The 18,199-nt window shown below is 44.0% G+C and overlaps 1 protein-coding gene across 1 annotated transcript in view; it reads left to right on the top strand.

Moving 5' to 3' along the window:
* The first annotated feature begins 8,755 nt into the window (after positions 1 to 8,755).
* Positions 8,756 to 18,199, top strand: part of LOC110496659 (protein NDRG1) — a 42,189-nt gene continuing 32,745 nt past the window's right edge. Inside the window, exon 1 of the mRNA XM_036953443.1 lies at positions 8,756 to 8,947. The gene's annotated coding sequence lies outside the window, so the exon portion shown is untranslated. The remainder of the gene's footprint in view (positions 8,948 to 18,199) is intronic.

Below are 18,199 nucleotides of genomic sequence, written 5' to 3'. Positions count from 1 at the left end.
GTCTCAGTGTCTCTCTGTCTTCAGGGGGACTGGTATTTCGGCCAGTCCCGCTCATTCCTGCTGACCACCAAGGAGCACTGTTCCCAGCTGTAGCCAGTGTTAATATATCAAGTATGTTTCCCAGATCATTAGTAATTTTCCAGTTTGAGCGATGAGAAGAAAACAGAATCCCACCCCATGGCTCAGCGGGGCCTATTATCTTAGTCTATCCTCTGTGAGTTACATGGGTCCTGTCCCTTTAATTGAAACAGGACAGGGAGGGCCCTAAACACAGCATAGCTGTGCACATCCTAGACTAGCACAGTCCAGCACAACAAAGCATAGCTCTGGCAATCCTAGACTAGCACAGTCCAGCATAGCATAGATCTACCCAGCCCATCCTAGACTAACACAGTCCAGCACAGCATAGGATAGCTATGCTCAGCCCATCCTAGACTAGCACAGCCCAGCATAGCTCTGTATCTATATTGACACACTATCTTTTTATAATACAAATATAATAATAAACCCCCTCCTAACCACAAATCCTCACCTGCCACTCAGTTCTCAGTGTTTTTCAGGATTCACTCCTTCACAGCTCTGTTCTCTTCCCTGAAGCACATGCCGATTTGGAACCAGGCTAGGTCTGTGAGAGGTTTTGCTGAGATAGCGACTTCCCGCTATCCCTGTGGTAACCTCCTGTTTAAGCCTCCTAACAGTAATAATAAAGTTGATTTTTTTGTTGTTGGTGTATTTCATACTATTTATCAAATATCGATAACTATCTGGTGATACAGATGTATTTTGTAAAAGGCCAATATCGTCCGATAATATTGGTGAACCGATATATTGGTTTCCCGGACCCAGGTTAGTCTTGAAAAAATACATTATATTTCAGTGGAGAGTCTAAATTGAGCATGCCCCCCCCCCCCCCCCCCCCCCCCCCTTGACCATGTGTTCTAACTCTGTTTCATACCAACATATTGATCTGATTCTGTTGGCTGAAAACGAAAGGGCCTTTGTTGGTGGACTGTTCTGACCATACTGAGTCATCAGTCCTACTTGCTGCAGAATGTCACCAGACTGGCATTTTTGATCTAGAAATGTGATAATGTGTCCCAAATAGCACTCTATTGCCTATTTAGTGCACTACTTTTGACAAGGGCCCATTTAGTGCACTACATAAGGAATAATAGGTTGCCATTTGGGATGCAGACGATGCTGACACACCAGTGCTTGGGCACAAAACCGGAATCTCACAATAGGTCTCATTGATAACTGAAAATCTAATCTCAAATGTGATGTAATTACTCAGACCTCTGCATGTTAACACACTGTTAAAGAGGATACACAAGAGGTGACAATGCTCAACTAAACAAGACATACATTTCAGCAGGCGGTGTGTGTGTGTGTGTGTTTTAGTTCTTTGACACACGATACCCCTATCTAGATAAACATTGTCTTTAAAGTTCGATACGGTTTAATGATACTACAGTCATACATGAAAATAACAAGCAAGGTTAGCCATTCAGTAACTTACGAGCATAAATCTAAAAGAAAATAGGGAATTGGCTTCTAGCCTAGCTAGTGTTATCCTTTTAATCATAGCTAGAGCTTTATTCAAGGAATCAATGTCAAATGCAGGTCCATCTAGGTCACAGGAGGCTGGTGGCACCTTAATTGGGGAGGATAGGCTCATAGTAATGGCTGGAAAGATAAAAATGGAACGGTATCGAACTCATCAAATACATGGTTTCCATGTGTTTGGTACCCTTCAATTTACTCCATTCCAGCCATTATTAGGAGCTCTCCTCCCCTCACCAGCCTCCTGTGGTCTAGGTATGTGTGTATTAGCCATATAGACCACCACTGACAACCTATTTACCTCATATATTTAGTTTGGTTTACACCCACACACACAGGTCATGTCCTGCTCATAGTTGTTCACAAATCAGTAGGACGGTTATAGTGAAATGATTAGGCTATATTGCGCAAATCAAAAGGTTATTTCAGACTTCCCTCAATACATGATTCATACGTCCTGATCTTTGACAAAAGGACATGGTTTTGGCCATGCTTTGCCTGGTACATCATTTACAACACTAGTTAGATGTGACCTACATCTGGCCAAATCTATTGCATAATCTGTTTGCTTACCTACTGGCACCCTATTCCCTACAAAGTGCACTACTGGCACCCTATGCCCTACAAAGTGCACTACTGGCACCCTATGCCCTACATAGTGCACTACTGGCACCCTATGCCCTACATAGTGCACTACTGGCACCCTATGCCCTACATAGTGCACTACTGGCACCCTATGCCCTACATAGTGCACTACTGGCACCCTATGCCCTACAAAGTGCACTACTGGCACCCTATGCCCTACATAGTGCACTACTGGCACCCTATGCCCTACATAGTGCACTACTGGCACCCTATGCCCTACAAAGTGCACTACTGGCACCCTATGCCCTACATAGTGCACTACTGGCACCCTACATAGTGCACTACTGGCACCCTACATAGTGCACTACTAGCATCCTATTCCCTACATAGTTCTGCCTCCAGAAATAAAAGTTTCTTCCAAGTGGGTATGACACCTACTCCCGTTGCCTGCTTGCTTAAATTCCACCTGGCGATCTGTTCACCGTCTGCCCTGGCCTGTCTCCCCCTGTCTGGTATAGGTACCCCCACCACACGCCCCCCCTCTCTCCCCAGCTTTCACTCGCCTCCGGCACACAGGCACTGTTGGGATGAGTGACTCTGAACTTACAATGGCTAGCCCCAAGTCGTTATATACATTTGAAATATATATATATATATATTTTTATTGTGCATTTTGCTATTTGCCTCATGCCTCCTGAATGCTTTGTTGACTATGAACTTTCTTGTTTACCCAACCGTGGGACAGACTGTTTGTTCCCACACTCGGGACTCTGACTCTCTATTGGTTACACAGACTTTTGGCCTCCCATCCTATTCTAACCACCTCTTGCTGGCTTTTGTTACCTGATGAAATTGTTGTATAATATGATATTGTTGCCATCTAATGCACATTCAAATGTCATAAATCAACACTGCAGAGCTCTCCCTGTCCTCTGCCGTGCCTTGATTGTATTACTGTTGATAATATCTGGAAATTTGCATGTACACCCTGGCCCATCTACTGTTGCTAGCCCCAATTCTCACTTGTGCTCTGATATCTGCTACACTGATTTCTGCTCTCGTAAAAGCCTGGTTTATCTGCATGTTAACACTAGAAGCTTATTACCTAAAATGGATCAATTGAAAGTGTGTGTTCACAGCTCCAATCCAGATGTGTTGGTCATTACTGAGACGTAGTTAAGGAAGAGTGTTTTGACGACTGATGTTAACCTTTCTGGTTATAACCTTTTTCGGCAAGACAGATCTTCCAAAGGTGGGAGAGTGGCAATCTTTACCAAGGAACACCTTCAGTGCTCGGTTGTCTCCAACAAGTCTGTCCCCAAACAATTTGATTTGCTGGTTTAAAACATTAAACTTTCAATTAGTTCTTCGTTGACTGTTGCTGGGTGTTATCGTCCTCCATCAGCACCGGCCTGTACCCTACCTGCCCTAAGCTCTCTCCTGGCCCCTTACACTAAGTTTGAATTTGTCCTTGGTGACCTAAACTGGGACATGCTTAAACCACCTGACCAAGTCCTAAAGCAATGGGACTCCCTAAATCTTTCTCAGATTATTACCAATCCCACAAGATATGACTCCAAACACCCAGAATAGGCTACTCTCCTCGATGTTATCCTCACAAATAATCCTGATAGGGATCAGTCTGGTGTTTTCTCTAATGACCTTAGTGATCACTGGGAACACAGCCTGTGTTCATAATGGCGGCTCAGTGAAACGACCTGTCCTGATTTTTCATAGACGCTTGCTAAAAAACTTTAATGAGCAAGCCTTCCTTCATGATCTGGTATAGAATCAGCTTGATCCCCTCTGTCAAAGACACTTGGACCTTCTCTTTTAATATCTTCAGTGATATTGTTAACAAACACACCCCCATAAAAACATGATAACTAAAAACAGGTTCAGCTCCTGGTTCGACCGTGACCTTGCAGAGTTACTCCACCTCAAGAATTGCATTTGGTGAAAGGCTCGGCACACACATATTCAGGCTGACTGGCTCTCGTTCAGGCAAATGAGAAATAAGTGCACTCAGGCTATCGGGAAGGCCAAAGTTAGTTACTTTAACGAGCAGTTCTCTCTCTGTGGGTCTAACCCCAAGAAGTTCTGGAAAACGGTTAAAGACCTGGAGAATAAACCCTCCTCCTCACAGCTGCCCATGTCCCTTAAAGTTGATGATGTGGTTGTTACTGACTAGAAGCACATGGCTAAGCTCTTTTATCACCACTTCATTAAGTCAGAATTCCTATTTGACTCTGCCATGCCTCCTTGCCCGTCCAACATTTCCTAATTTCCCACCCCTTCTAATGCTACTAACCCCACAGCTCCTCCCTCTTTTCCTCTGCCCCTCTACAAAGTTTCTCCTTGCAGGCGGTCACTGGTTCTGAGGTGCTAAAAGAGATTCTTAAATTTGAACCCCATTAAACATCAGGGTCTGATAGTTTAAACCGTTTCTTCTTTAAGGTTGCTCCCTCTATAATCGCCAAGCCTGCCTCTACTTTCTGGGGAGGTTCCCATTGCTTGGAAGGCAGCCATGATGTATCCTTTATTTAAAGGGGGAGATCAAGCTGATCATAACTGTTATAGGACCATTTCTATTTTGCCCTGTTTATCAAACGTGTTGGAAAAACTTGTCAATAATCAACTGACTGGCTTTCTTGATGTCTATAGTATTCTCTTTGGTATCCAATCTGATTTCCGCTTAGGTTATGGATGTGTCACTGCAAACTTAAAGGTTCTCAATGATGTCACCATTGATTCTAAGCAATGTTGTGCTGCTATTTTTATTGACTTTACCAAAGCTTTTGATACAGTAGACCATTCCATTCTTGTGGGCCAGCCAATGAGTATTGGGGTCTCTGAGGGGTCTTTGGCCTGGTTTGCTAACTACCTCTCTCAAAGAGTGCAGTGTATAAAGTCAGAACATTGGTCAGAACAGCTTGATCCTGGGCCCAACGCTCTTCTCAATTTATATCAACAACATAGCTCAGGAAGTAGGAAGCTCTCTCATCCATTTATATGCAGATGATACAGTCTTATACTCAGCTGGCCCCTCCCCTGATTTTGTGTTTAACACATTACAACAAAGCCTTCTTAGTGTCCAACAAGCTTTCTCTGCCCTTAAACTTGTTCTGAACACCTCCAAAACAAAGGTAATGTGGTTTGGTAAGAATAATGCCCCTCTCCCCACAGGTGTAATTACTACCTCTGAGGGTTTAGAGCTTGATGTAGTCTCCTCATTCAAGTACTTGGGAGTATGGCTAGACGGTACACTGTCCTTCTCTTAGCACATATCAAAGCTACAGGCTAAAGTTAAATCTAGACTTGGTTTCCTCCACCGTAATCGCTCCTCTTTCACCCCAGCTGCCAAACTAACCCTGATACAGATGAACATACTACCCATGCTAGATTACGGAGACGTAATTTATAGGTCGGCAGGTAAGGGTGCTCTCGAGCAGCTAGATGGTCTTTACCATTCGGCCATCAGAATTGCCACCAATGCTCCTTATAGGACACATCACTGCACTCTATACTCCTCTGTAAACTGGTCATCTCTGTATACCCGTCGCAAGACCCACTGGTTGATGCTTATTTATAAAACCCTCTTAGGCCTCACTCCCCCCTATCTGAGATACCTCCTGCAGCCCTCATCCTCCACATACAACACCTGTTCTGCCAGTCACATTCTGTTAAAGGTCCCCAAAGCACACACATCCCTGGGTCGTTCGTTTTTTTCAGTTCGCTGCAGCTGGAACTAGCTACAACAAACACTTAAACTGGACAGTTTTATCTCAATCTCTTCATTCAAAGATTCAATCATGGACACTCATCTGCTTTGCGTGATGTATTGTTGTCTCTACCTTCTTGCCCTTTGTGCTGTTGTCTGTGCCCAATAATGTTTGTACCCTGTTTTGTGCTGCTACCATGTTAAGCTGCTGCCATGTTGTGTTGCTACCATGTTGCTGTCATGTTGTGTTGCAACTGCTGATCCGTTTGTAGAGATTACAGTTGAACATCATACTGCACAGTGAATTGTCTATGAGGCACTATTCATAATTTATAAGGTGAAGGGGAAATGTGTTTTCTATGGCACAATAATAGAGACTGCTCTGTCACCATCCCTAAAATCACCTTCTCTGGTTGTTTATGTTGGATGTCTCTGTGTTCTTGTGGAAATGCTAAGTACCATCAAAGGAAAGAGTTTCACTAAATTAGTTACCTTATCACCATTGGCCTTGCCAGCTTTTACGATGCAATCTATTGTAACTGTCATGTCACAAGTGTCTGAGTCACAAGCCCTCGCCATTGTAACGCCCCAGTTGCATCACTCTACCTCTTAATGCTGATGGCTGGTTTGATCCAGGCTAAACTGACATCCTGATGACATTGTGACAGGCTTATGCACACACTACTGTAAGTTGCTTTTTTTTTTGCACCTTTTTTTCTAAGAGTGTACTACAGACTAAAGACCTACATGTTCTCTATACTCAAACCTGTTTCCCTATCTCCCAGGAGCTTGGAGTGAGGGGAGAAAGGTTCTCTCTACTCAAACCTGTTTCCCTATCTCCTAGGAGCCTGGGATGAGGAAGAAAGGTTCTCTCTACTCTAACCGGTTTCCCTATCTCCCAGGAACCTGGGATGAGGGGAGAAAGTTTAACCTGTTTCCTTATCTCCCAGGAACCTGGGGTGAGGGGAGAAAGGTTAACCTGTTTCCTTATCTCACAGGAGCCTGGGGTGAGGGGAGAAAGGTTAACCTGTTTCCTTATCTCCCAGGAACCTGGGGTGAGGGGAGAAAGGTTAACTTACATATCCAACAGATATTTCATCTCATTACAGAGAGAGGTGAGGTGAGGTGGGACAAAGAGGACATGTAGTGCATTTGCAGTGAAGATCAAGGCAGTATAGGAATGAATGAACCCAGTGTGTTCACAGTTCAAACAGACTGATCCTCTATGAGACTAGGGTGTTTACCTTTCACTCCAGTGATCAGGTTCACTTCCCGCCATACGCTACAATGTGATGATGATGATGATGAATAAAATAATTCATAAATACATCAAATAAATGACCGTTCAAAAAGTTATATACACCACCCCACATAACCTAAGTCCTACTATCCCAGACTCTGGTTAACATATCACACTGACATGTAACTGTTGGTACATGTCACACACCAGATAGTGTATGTGGGTTTCAAGGGCATGTCCATGGCCCTCTTTCAGCTGCATATGCATACATACAACGCACACACACACACAGGTCTTCTGAATGTTCTCACAAACACTGTAATCAGCCAGGTAAAAGTCCACCATTCTTATCAAGTGTTGAGACACTTTGACCCAAATACAGAGTCCTAAAACTTCTATTAGCTACTCACATTATCAAAAATGAAATCTATTGAGAATCATCATTATTCAACACTGAAGTTATATTTGTAGTACACTTGAATGTGGCTGGGGAAACTACAATGTTGTAAGGAATCTATCGTCATTGGCTCTTATTCAGATTATTGGTCTAGTATTTAGTGACTTGGTGATTAGCATAATGGTTATATTTTCTATCCAACGCGTCCATTGTATTCCACGTGTTCCTATTGAGGGCCTCACAGTTACAAAACCACAGTGAAGGCATTGTATTGCCCCAGAGACTTTACACAGACACACAGTCATTCCAATTCAACAGTTTATGGACGAAACCACATTTGCGTTATTTGTCAAATAAGTGTGGATGGTCGTATACACAGGATCTATCAGGACAAAGAAGCTACAAATGTTATTGACCACATACAGTATGAATCAGTCAAGTAGAGTACAAAAGTACAAGTGCACCTCTCCCTAGATCATGCCTGCTTCCCAATCAGCACCCTATTCCCTATGTAGTGGACTACTTTTGACCAGAGGTCAAACTGGAGTTAGTATTGGTTCTAGTTTTGATTGACCAACACAGAGATAGTGTTTTCCATCTGCAGAGGATCCCCAATATCCCATCCGGAAATGCTGAGGGAAGGGGCATGGCTTCCCTTCATACAGACTTATCTCTGAGCTACTCTGGAGAATACAAACCCAAGGTTGCAGGCATTCTCCTGCTCCTCCTCCTCTTCCAAAGCTTAAAAGTTGCACTTTGCGGGTTGACAAAGTCATAGAGGGAGTGAGAAATACATCCCAGACTCCCTTTCCCTTAAAACTCAAAGCAGATTCATTTGTTTGGCATGGTCTCATATAAATACGACAGGTTTGCCAAGATTCCAGAACACACCCAGCCACTGTTTAGTGAAAGTGTACCCAAGTAATATCCCAGTAATTATCACCTAACCACAAAAAATGGACTGTTGACAAAGTAACAAACTTCCCCGAAAAAAACTCACATCAAAGTGATCCCTCTCTGATTCTACACGCGTTGTAAAATGAGTAAATGCAATAATTGCACTACATAAATGCACAAATGTCCGGAGATATACATGTAGTTAAGAGGTGAGAAGTGAATGTACTAATACTTTACTACAACTGTGCTATTGACACACTTTAATCAGCAGTATCTGTGTCATCCCATTTGTCGTGCAACGGCTGTAAACTGTGTAGCTGTTTTACCAAATGCAGCGATATTGCCCAATAGCAAGTGGAGAAGGGGAAAGAGGCTGGTCTGAGGTCTTTATAAACGTCCGATACATCCGCGCTTCAGTTGCACGTAGTAAATAACCACATCTTTGTTATAGTGAAGAAATAGTACTGAGGCGATTTGCAAACCATTTAAAGAGTGTTTAAGGACTTGTTGTGGGTGATCACCAGTGGACAATCAAGCTTTACAGGTAAGTTATTTTGCGTACAATAGAACGATGAATATGGTTATCATAATTATTATGACGTTGTAATTTCTATACAACTTTACACTTTGTAAGTCTGCATTTTATTTTTGTTTCTGGTTTGTATAAAATCGTACTTTCATTGACTACAGTGATATCGATATTTTTCACATTTTGTATTCCTTTTATAGTATCTATTTTTGATGTTATAACTTCCACTCAGTCAGATATTTGAAAGTCGAGATGTATTTGTTTTATTTATTGGTAGATCTCAGGATATTACAACGCATTCCACATTAAATGCAGGTCCTAAATATATACAGGTCCTTTTTAAACTGTCCAGATGCTCGTGCCAGTGTAGCTGGTATTGCGTGTAAACATATTACATGCTGCTATGCACGTGCCACGAGCACCGCTAAGCCACACAGGAAGATTGTTTGTTTACGTTTTCAACAATGGAGTGGCTGCGTGACCGGATTCTGTGGACGCCTCTACCTCATAACGAAACAACCGTATACCTTCTGTTTTTGTTTGTGTAATAGTGGGTGCACAAGCTTGCGTTTGTGTTTTTATTAGTATGTGTAGTCAAAATACCCCAGGGGTGGTTGCCTACAGTCAAGCAATTGTGGACGTGACAGCATGGGCAGAAGATGAAGTGTGACAATAAGATGGCATGACAATTATTTTCAGAAGAAAAGTGACAAAATATGATACAAAAGGGAAATATTTGTCTCTTTCATCAGGAAGTAATGTCAGTGTTCTCACTATTTCAAGATACATTTCTGTTTAAGAGATATAACGAGGACAGGGTCTTTCAGGTTTGAGAGGATATTTTTTCAATTATGATACATTATTTTTGTTTTCACAAGTATGCTTGGCAGCTATCCCTAATGAATGTAGCTAAGTCCAAAGTAAGATGGCCTACGCAGTGACCGTCTAGTAGTGAAATACCCATCCTTCAGTTTCTGTAGCATCCCCTCTCATTTGAATTGGTTCAACCTTTTACCTTATTAGCGTATGTTTTTGTGGTATCCACAGACCAACTATATCATGTTTTAATGTCACATGCTCAAGTATAGTGAAATGCCTTTGCAGTAATCAATAACAATATAATACTAAACACGGTAGAAACAAAACACAGAAGATATAAAAATAAAAATAATACAAAGTAAATAAGCATACTGTATACAGAGTCAGTTCAACACCATATTTACCATGTGCAGGGATACTGGATCGATAGAGGTAGATATGTATCGAGGTAAGATGACTAGGCAACAGGATATATGATTAACAAAGTAGCAACAGCATATACAGTGGGGCAAAAAAGTATTTAGTCAGCCACCAGTTGTGCAAGTTCTTCCACTTAAAAAGATGAGAGAGGCCTGTAATTTTCATCATAGGTACACTTTAACTATGACAGACAAAATGAGAAAAAAAATCCAGAAAATCACATTGTAGGATTTTTAATGAATTTATTTTCAAATTATGGTGGAAAATAAGTATTTGGTCAATAACAAAAGTTTCTCACTTTTTTTTTCTCATTTTGTCTGTCATAGTTGAAGTGTACCTATGATGAAAATTACAGGCCTCATCTTTTTAAGTGGGAGAACTTGCACAATTGGTGGCTGACTAAATACTTGTTTGCCCCACTGTATGATGATTGTATGTGAGTGGGTGTAAATGTATGTGCATATTTGTGTGTGTGTGTGAGCAATGATGGAGTGAGTGTTTGTATGTGTGTTGGAGTGTCGGTGTGGGTAAGTGTGTAGGGTCCTGTGAGTGTGCATAAAGACAAAAATAACTGTGTATCATCCCCCTAGTATGAGCCATGCTGTAACGGCGTTCTTCGTTTGTTGAGAGAGAGGACCGAAATGCAGCGTGGTGATTACTCATGTTCTTTAATCAATAATTGACGATACATGAAATAACTAAATGAATACGAAAACAACAAACGGAACGTGAACCCTAATACAGCCTATCTGGTGAACACTACACAAAGACAGGAACAATCACCCACAAACACACAGTGAAACCCAGGCTACCTAAGTATGATTCTCAATCAGAGACAACTAATGACACCTGCCTCTGATTGAGAACCATACTAGGCCAAAAACATAGAACTGCCCCAAAACATAGAAAAACAAACATAGACTACCCACCCAACTCACGCCCTGACCATACTAAATAAATACAAAAACAACGGAAATAGAGGTCAGAACGTGACAGTACCCCCCCCCCCAAAGGTGCGGACTCCGGCCGCAAAACCTTGACCTATAGGGGAGGGTCTGGGTGGGCGTCTGTCCGCGGTGGCGGCTCTGGCGCGGGACGCGGACCCCACTTCGCCATTGTCCTAGTCCGCCTTATTGTCCGCCTCCGTGGCTTACTCACCCTGCCCACCCCTCTCAATGACCCCACTGGACAGAGGGGCTGCTTGGGACAGAGGGGCAGCTGCTCGGGACAGAGGGGCAGCTGCGCCGGGCAGGCGGGAGGCTCCGGCAGAGGCGCCGGACAGGCGGGAGGCTCCGGCAGAGGCGCCGGACAGGCGGGAGGCTCCGGCAGAGGCGCCGGAGAGGCGCCGGACAGGCGGGAGGCTCCGGCAGAGGCGCCGGACAGGCGGGAGGCTCCGGCAGAGGCGCCGGACAGGCGGGAGGCTCCGGCAGAGGCGCCGGACAGGCGGGAGGCTCCGGCAGAGGCGCCGGACGGCAGAGGCGCCGGACAGGCGGGAGGCTCCGGCAGCGGCGCCGGACAGGCGGGAGGCTCCGGCAGCGGCGCCGGACAGGCGGGAGGCTCCGGCAGAGGCGCCGGACAGGCGGGAGGCTCCGGCAGAGGCGCCGGACGGCAGAGGCGCCGGACAGGCGGGAGGCTCCGGCAGCGGCGCCGGACAGGCGGGAGGCTCCGGCAGAGGCGCCGGACAGGCGGGAGGCTCCGGCAGAGGCGCCGGACAGGCGGGAGGCTCCGGCAGAGGCGCCGGACAGGCGGGAGGCTCCGGCAGCGGCGCCGGACAGGCGGGAGGCTCCGGCAGCGGCGCCGGACAGGCGGGAGGCTCCGGCAGCGGCGCCGGACAGGCGGGAGGCTCCGGCAGCGGCGCCGGACAGGCGGGAGGCTCCGGCAGCGGCGCCGGACAGGCGGGAGGCTCCGGCAGAGGCGCCGGACAGGCGGGAGGCTCCGGCAGAGGCGCCGGACAAGAGGAAGGCTCCGGCAGAGGCGCCGGACAAGAGGAAGGCTCTGGACGGATGGGCCGGAGAGACAGCCTGGTACGGGGAGCTGCCACCGGAGGGCTGGGGTGTGGAGGTGGTGACGGATAGACCGGGCCGTGCAGGCGCACTGGAGCTCTTGAGCACCGAGCCTGCCCAACCTTACCCGGTTGAATGGTCCCGGTCGCCCTGCCAGTGCGGCGAGGTGGAATAGCCCGCACTGGGCTATGCAGGCGAACCGGGGACACCGTGCGCAAGGCTGGTGCCATGTAAGCCGGCCCAAGGAGACGCACTGGAGACCAGATGCGTAGAGCCGGCTTCATGGCACTTGGCTCGATGCCCACTCTAGCCCGGCCGATACGCGGAGCTGGAATGTACCGCACCGGGCTGTGCACCCGCACTGGGGACACCGTGCGCTCCACAGCATAACACGGTGCCTGCCCGGTCTCTCTAGCCCCCCGGTAACCACAGGGAGTTTGCGCAGGTCTCCTACCTGGCGTAGCCATACTCCCTGTTAGCCCCCCCCCAAGAAATTTTTGGGGCTGACTCCCGGGCTTCCATCCACGACGCCGCGCTGCCTCCTCATACCAGCGCCTCTCCGCTTTCGCCGCCTCCCGTTCTTCCTTGGGGCGGCGATATTCTCCTGGCTGAGCCCAAGGTCCTTTACCGTCTAATTCGTCCTCCCAACTAGTATACTCCATGCCATTGCTGTCCATAACGTCCTCCCTTCGCTGCTGCCTGTTAACACGCTGCTCGGTCCGGGTGTGGTGGGTGATTCTGTAACGGCGTTCTTCGTTTGTTGAGAGAGAGGACCGAAATGCAGCGTGGTGATTACTCATGTTCTTTAATCAATAATTGACGATACATGAAATAACTAAATGAATACGAAAACAACAAACGGACCGTGAACCCTAATACAGCCTATCTGGTGAACACTACACAAAGACAGGAACAATCACCCACAAACACACAGTGAAACCCAGGCTACCTAAGTATGATTCTCAATCAGAGACAACTAATGACACCTGCCTCTGATTGAGAACCATACTAGGCCGAAAACATAGAACTGCCCCAAAACATAGAAAAACAAACATAGACTACCCACCCAACTCACGCCCTGACCATACTAAATAAATACAAAAACAACGGAAATAGAGGTCAGAACGTGACACATGCACATACATTTTGATATATTTTACCATCTCAAAATGTATGTCTGTAAGAGCTTAATTTAGCAAGCAGCAGCCTGCCCTGCTGCTAATATTTCCGAATGAGGGGATTTGACAGATTAACTGGGCGACGAAAGATTAGGGAAGTAATCATTGTTTGTGTAGATGTAGCTGGATTGGTTTCTGGATTTAACCCATATGAAGGGGAAGACAGAGTGGCAGTGGCCTTAATTCTATCTATCTAAAAGGGAGACTTTGCTTCCTAATTCTAAATCAGTAGTCCACAAATGGATTTTGTCAACAAAGTAGCAGAGATTTGGTGTTTTGTAACATATAATTTACATTATCTTGTTTTAAGCAGTCGATCTCAACATTTAAGGCCTTCTCAGTCAGAAAGTGTTGAATATTTGTAACGCAGACACTTTATCCCTCTAATATTTCCTGTTTTGGATGATTGCATAAGGCAGTCTCACTTCTGCAGGCCAGATTATTTTAGTGAATTGTCTGTTGTTCGTGTCTACGCACAAATTGTAGAATAACAGAAGAATGGAAGGAAACCTCAGGAAGCTTAGGATCTGATACGTAGTTGACCACCACACAGCTGTATCTGTGGCAATACTGTCATTGTCATATTCCCACACAGTTGGAGAGTAACTAACAAAACACCTCCATCGCTTACCACCACTGACAAGTTATTTATATGAGTGATGAATCCATCTTTGTTAAAGTTAACATATTTTGCCTTCCCCTGAATTTAACAGGAAATGTCACTGAAATATTAGTGTCAGAATACGGTAGTGTCAGAATACGGTAGTGTCAGAATACGGTATATACATTATTTAGGCCTTTAGCCTACCTTACAGTTTACGCCAGTCTGTAGCAGAACGTTTTGCCTATGTGAATCATGCTCATTAGGAGGGTATACATGTTTATTCTAGTTGTTGTAGATGTGCTTAGGAGGTTGTAAGATCTTCGTGCGCTCAGAGAGAGAGAGAGAGAGAGAGTAAGGAGTGTGTGTCTGCGTACATTTCATCAGTGAAAACAATGAAGTGAGCAAATGTCAAATTGGCTTTTCACCAAATTACTGGACAACAGACCACGTATTTACACTGCACAATAGAGGTCGACCGACTATGATTTTTCAACGCAGATACCGATAATTGGAGGACCAAAAAAAGCTGATACCGATTAAACGGCCTCTATTACCGATTTAATTATTTGTAATAATGACAATCACAACAATACTGAATTAACACTTATTTTAACTTAATATAATACATCATAAAAATCTATTTAACCTCTAATAATTAATGAAACATGTTCAATTTGGTTTAAATAATGCAAAAACAACGTGTTGGAGAAGAAAAAGTGCAATATGTGCCATGTAAAAAAGCTAACGTTTAAGTTCCTTGCTCAGAAAATATGAAAGCTGGTGGTTCCTTTTAACATGAGTCTTCAATATTCCCAGGTAATAAGTTTTAGATTGTAGTTATTATAGGACTATTTTTGTCTATACCATTTTATATTTCATATACCTTTTGACTATTGGATGTTCTTATAGGCACTTTAGTATTGCTAGTGTAACAGTATAGTTTCCGTCCCTCTCCTCGCTCCTCCCTGGGCTCGAACCAGGAACACATCGACAACAACCACCCTCGAAGCAGAGTTACCCATGCAGAGCAAGGAGAACAACTACTCCAAGTCTCAGAGCGAGTGACGTTTGAAACGCTATTAGCGCGCACCCTGCTAACTAGCTAGCCATTTCACATCGGTTACACCAGCCTAATCTCAGGAGTTGATAGGCTTGAAGTCATAAACAGTGCAATAGCTGCTGGGAAACGCACAAAAGTGCTGTTTGAATGAATGCTTAGGAGCCTGCTGCTGCCTACCACCGCTCAGTCAGACTGCTCTATCAAATCATAGACTTAATTATAACATAATAACACACAGAAATACGAGCCTTTGGTCATTAAAATGGTAGAATCCGGAAAATATAATTTCGAAAACAAAACATTTTTTCTTTCAGTGAAATACAGAACCGTTCCATATTTTATCGAATGGGTGGCATCCATAAGTCTAAGTATTGCTGTTAAATTGTACAACCTTCAATGTTATGTCATAATTATGTAAAATTCTGGCAAATTAATTACGGCCTTTCTTAGGAATAAATGGACTTCACACAGTTCGCAATGAGCCAGGTGGCCCAAACTGCTGCAAGAGAAGTGACACAATTTCCCTAATTATAAGAAATTCATGTTAGCAGGCAATATTAACTAAATATGCAGGTTTAAAAATGTATACTTGTGTATTGATTTTAAAGAAAGGCATTGATGTTTATGGTTAGGTACATTGGTGCAACGACAGTGCTTTTTTCACAAATGCGCTTGTTAAATCACCCGTTTGTGATTCTATGAGAAATGAACAGGCACCGCATCGATTATATGCAACGCAGGACATGCTGGATAAACTAGTAATATCATCAACCATGTGTAGTTAACTAGTGATTATGTTAAGATCGATTGTTTTTTATAAGATAAGTTTAATGCTAGCTAGCAACTTACCTTGGTTTCTTGCTGCCCTCACATAACAGGTAGTCAGCCTGCCATGCAGGTTCCTCCTGGAGTGCAATGTAATGCAGGTGGTTAGAGCGTTTGACTAGTAACCGGAAGATTGCAAAAACAAATCCCCGAGCTGACAAAGTAAAAATCTGTCATTCTGCCCCTGAACAAGGCAGTTAACCCACCGTTCCTAGGCCGTCATTGAAAATAAGAATGTGTTCTTAACTGACTTGCCTAGTTAAATAAAGGTGTGTAAAAAAATACAAATTGGCAAATATAAAAAAAATTGTCCAAAAATACAGATTACCGATTGCTATGAAAACTTGAAATCGGCCCTAATTAATCGGCTATTCCGATTAATCGGTCGACCTCTACTGCACAACCTAATTGACAAACAAACAAAAACAAAGGCAAAAGCTTTTGACTCAATTAGGCATGAGGGTCTGCTATTCAAATCGAGGGAAAGCATTGTTGGTGGAAAAACATACAACATCATAAAATTAATGTACAGATACAAGTGTGTGTGTGTGGTTAAAATTGGCAAAAACATTTCTTTCCACAGGGCCGTGGGGTGAGACAGGGATGCAGCTTGAGCTCTTCAACATACAGTTGAAGTCGGAAGTTTACATACACTTAGGTTGGAGTCAATTAAACTTGTTTTTCAACCACTCTACAAATTTATTGTTAACAAACAATAGATTTATAAAGTCTGTTATGACACAAGTCATTTTTCCAACAATTGTTTACAGACCGATTATTTCACTTATAATTCACTATATCACAATTTCAGTAGGTCAGAAGTTTACATACACTTGACTGTGCCTTTAAACAGCTTGGCAAATTCCAGAAAATGATGTCATGGCGTTAGAAGCTTCTGAGGGGCTAATTGACATAATTTGAGTCAATTGGAGGTGTACCTGTGGATGTATTTCAAGGCCTACCTTCAAACTCAGTGCCTCTTTGCTTGACATCATGGGAAAATCAAAAGAAATCATCCAAGACCTCAGAAAAAAATTGTAGACCTCCACAAGTCTGGTTCATCCTTGGGAGCATTTTCTGAACGTGGTATCTTCAGATGTTTATCTGTACAAACAATAGTACAAAAGTATAAACACTATGGCACCACGTAGCCGTCATACCGCTCAGGAAGGAGATGTGTTCTGTCTCCCAGAGATGAACGTACTTTGGTGCGAAAAGTGCAAATCAATCCCAGAACAGCAAAAGACCTTGTGAAGATGCTGGAGGAAACAGATACAAAAGTATCTATATCCACAGTAAAACGAGTCCTATATCGACATAACCTGAACGCCCGCTCAGCAAGGAAGAAGCCACTGCTCCAAAACCGCCATAAAAAAGCCAGACATGGGGACAAAGATCATACTTTTTGGAGGAATGTCCTCTGGTCTGATGAAACAAAAATAGAACTGTTTGGCCCTTTAATCCATTGTTATGTTTGGAGGAAAAAGGGGGAGGCTTGCAAGCCGAAGAACACCATCCCAACCGTGAAGCACGGGGGTGGCAGCATCATGTTGTGGGGGTGCTTTGCTGCAGGAGGGACTGGTGCACTTCACAAAATAGATGGCCTCATGAGGTAGGAAAATGATGTGGATATATGTGGATATATTGAAGCAACATCTCAAGACATCAGTTAGGACGTTAAAGCTCTGTCGCAAATGGGTCTTCCAAATGGACAATGACCCCAAGCATACTTCCAAAATTGTGGCAAAATGGCTTAAGGACAACAAAGTCAAGGTATTGGAGTGGCCATCACAAAGCCCTGACCTCAATCCTATAGAAAATATATGGGCAGAACTGAAAAAGCATGTGCGAGCAAGGAGGCCAACAAACCTGTCTCAGTTACTCCAGCTCTGTCAAGAGGAATTGGCCACAAATCCCCCAACTTATTGTTGGAAGCTTGTGGATGGCTACCCAAAATGTTTGACCCAAGTTAAACAATTTAAAGACAATGCTTCCAAATACTAATTGAGTGTATGTAAACTTCTGACCCACTGGGAGTGTGATGATAGAAATAAAAGCTGAAATAAATCACTCTATTCTGACATTTCACATTCTTAAAATAAAGTGGTGATCCTAACTGACCTAAAACAGGGAATTTTTACTAGGATTAAATGTCAGGAATTGTGAAACGGAGTTTAAATGTATTTGGCTAAGGTGTATGTAAACTTCCGACCTCAAATGTATATTAACAAATTGGCAGAGGCACTAGAACAGTCTGCAGCACCCGGCCTCACCCTACTAGAATCTGAAGTCAAATGCCTACTGTTTTCTGATGATCTGGCGCTTCTGTCTCCAACCAAGGAGGGCCTACAGCAGCAT

The sequence above is a fragment of the Oncorhynchus mykiss genome, chromosome 18 (genome assembly GCF_013265735.2).
Source record: "Oncorhynchus mykiss isolate Arlee chromosome 18, USDA_OmykA_1.1, whole genome shotgun sequence".
In the NCBI taxonomy this organism is placed as follows: Eukaryota; Metazoa; Chordata; class Actinopteri; order Salmoniformes; family Salmonidae; genus Oncorhynchus; species Oncorhynchus mykiss.
Note: the sequence above shows the minus strand (reverse complement) of the source record. Positions and strands in the feature narration are given on the sequence as shown.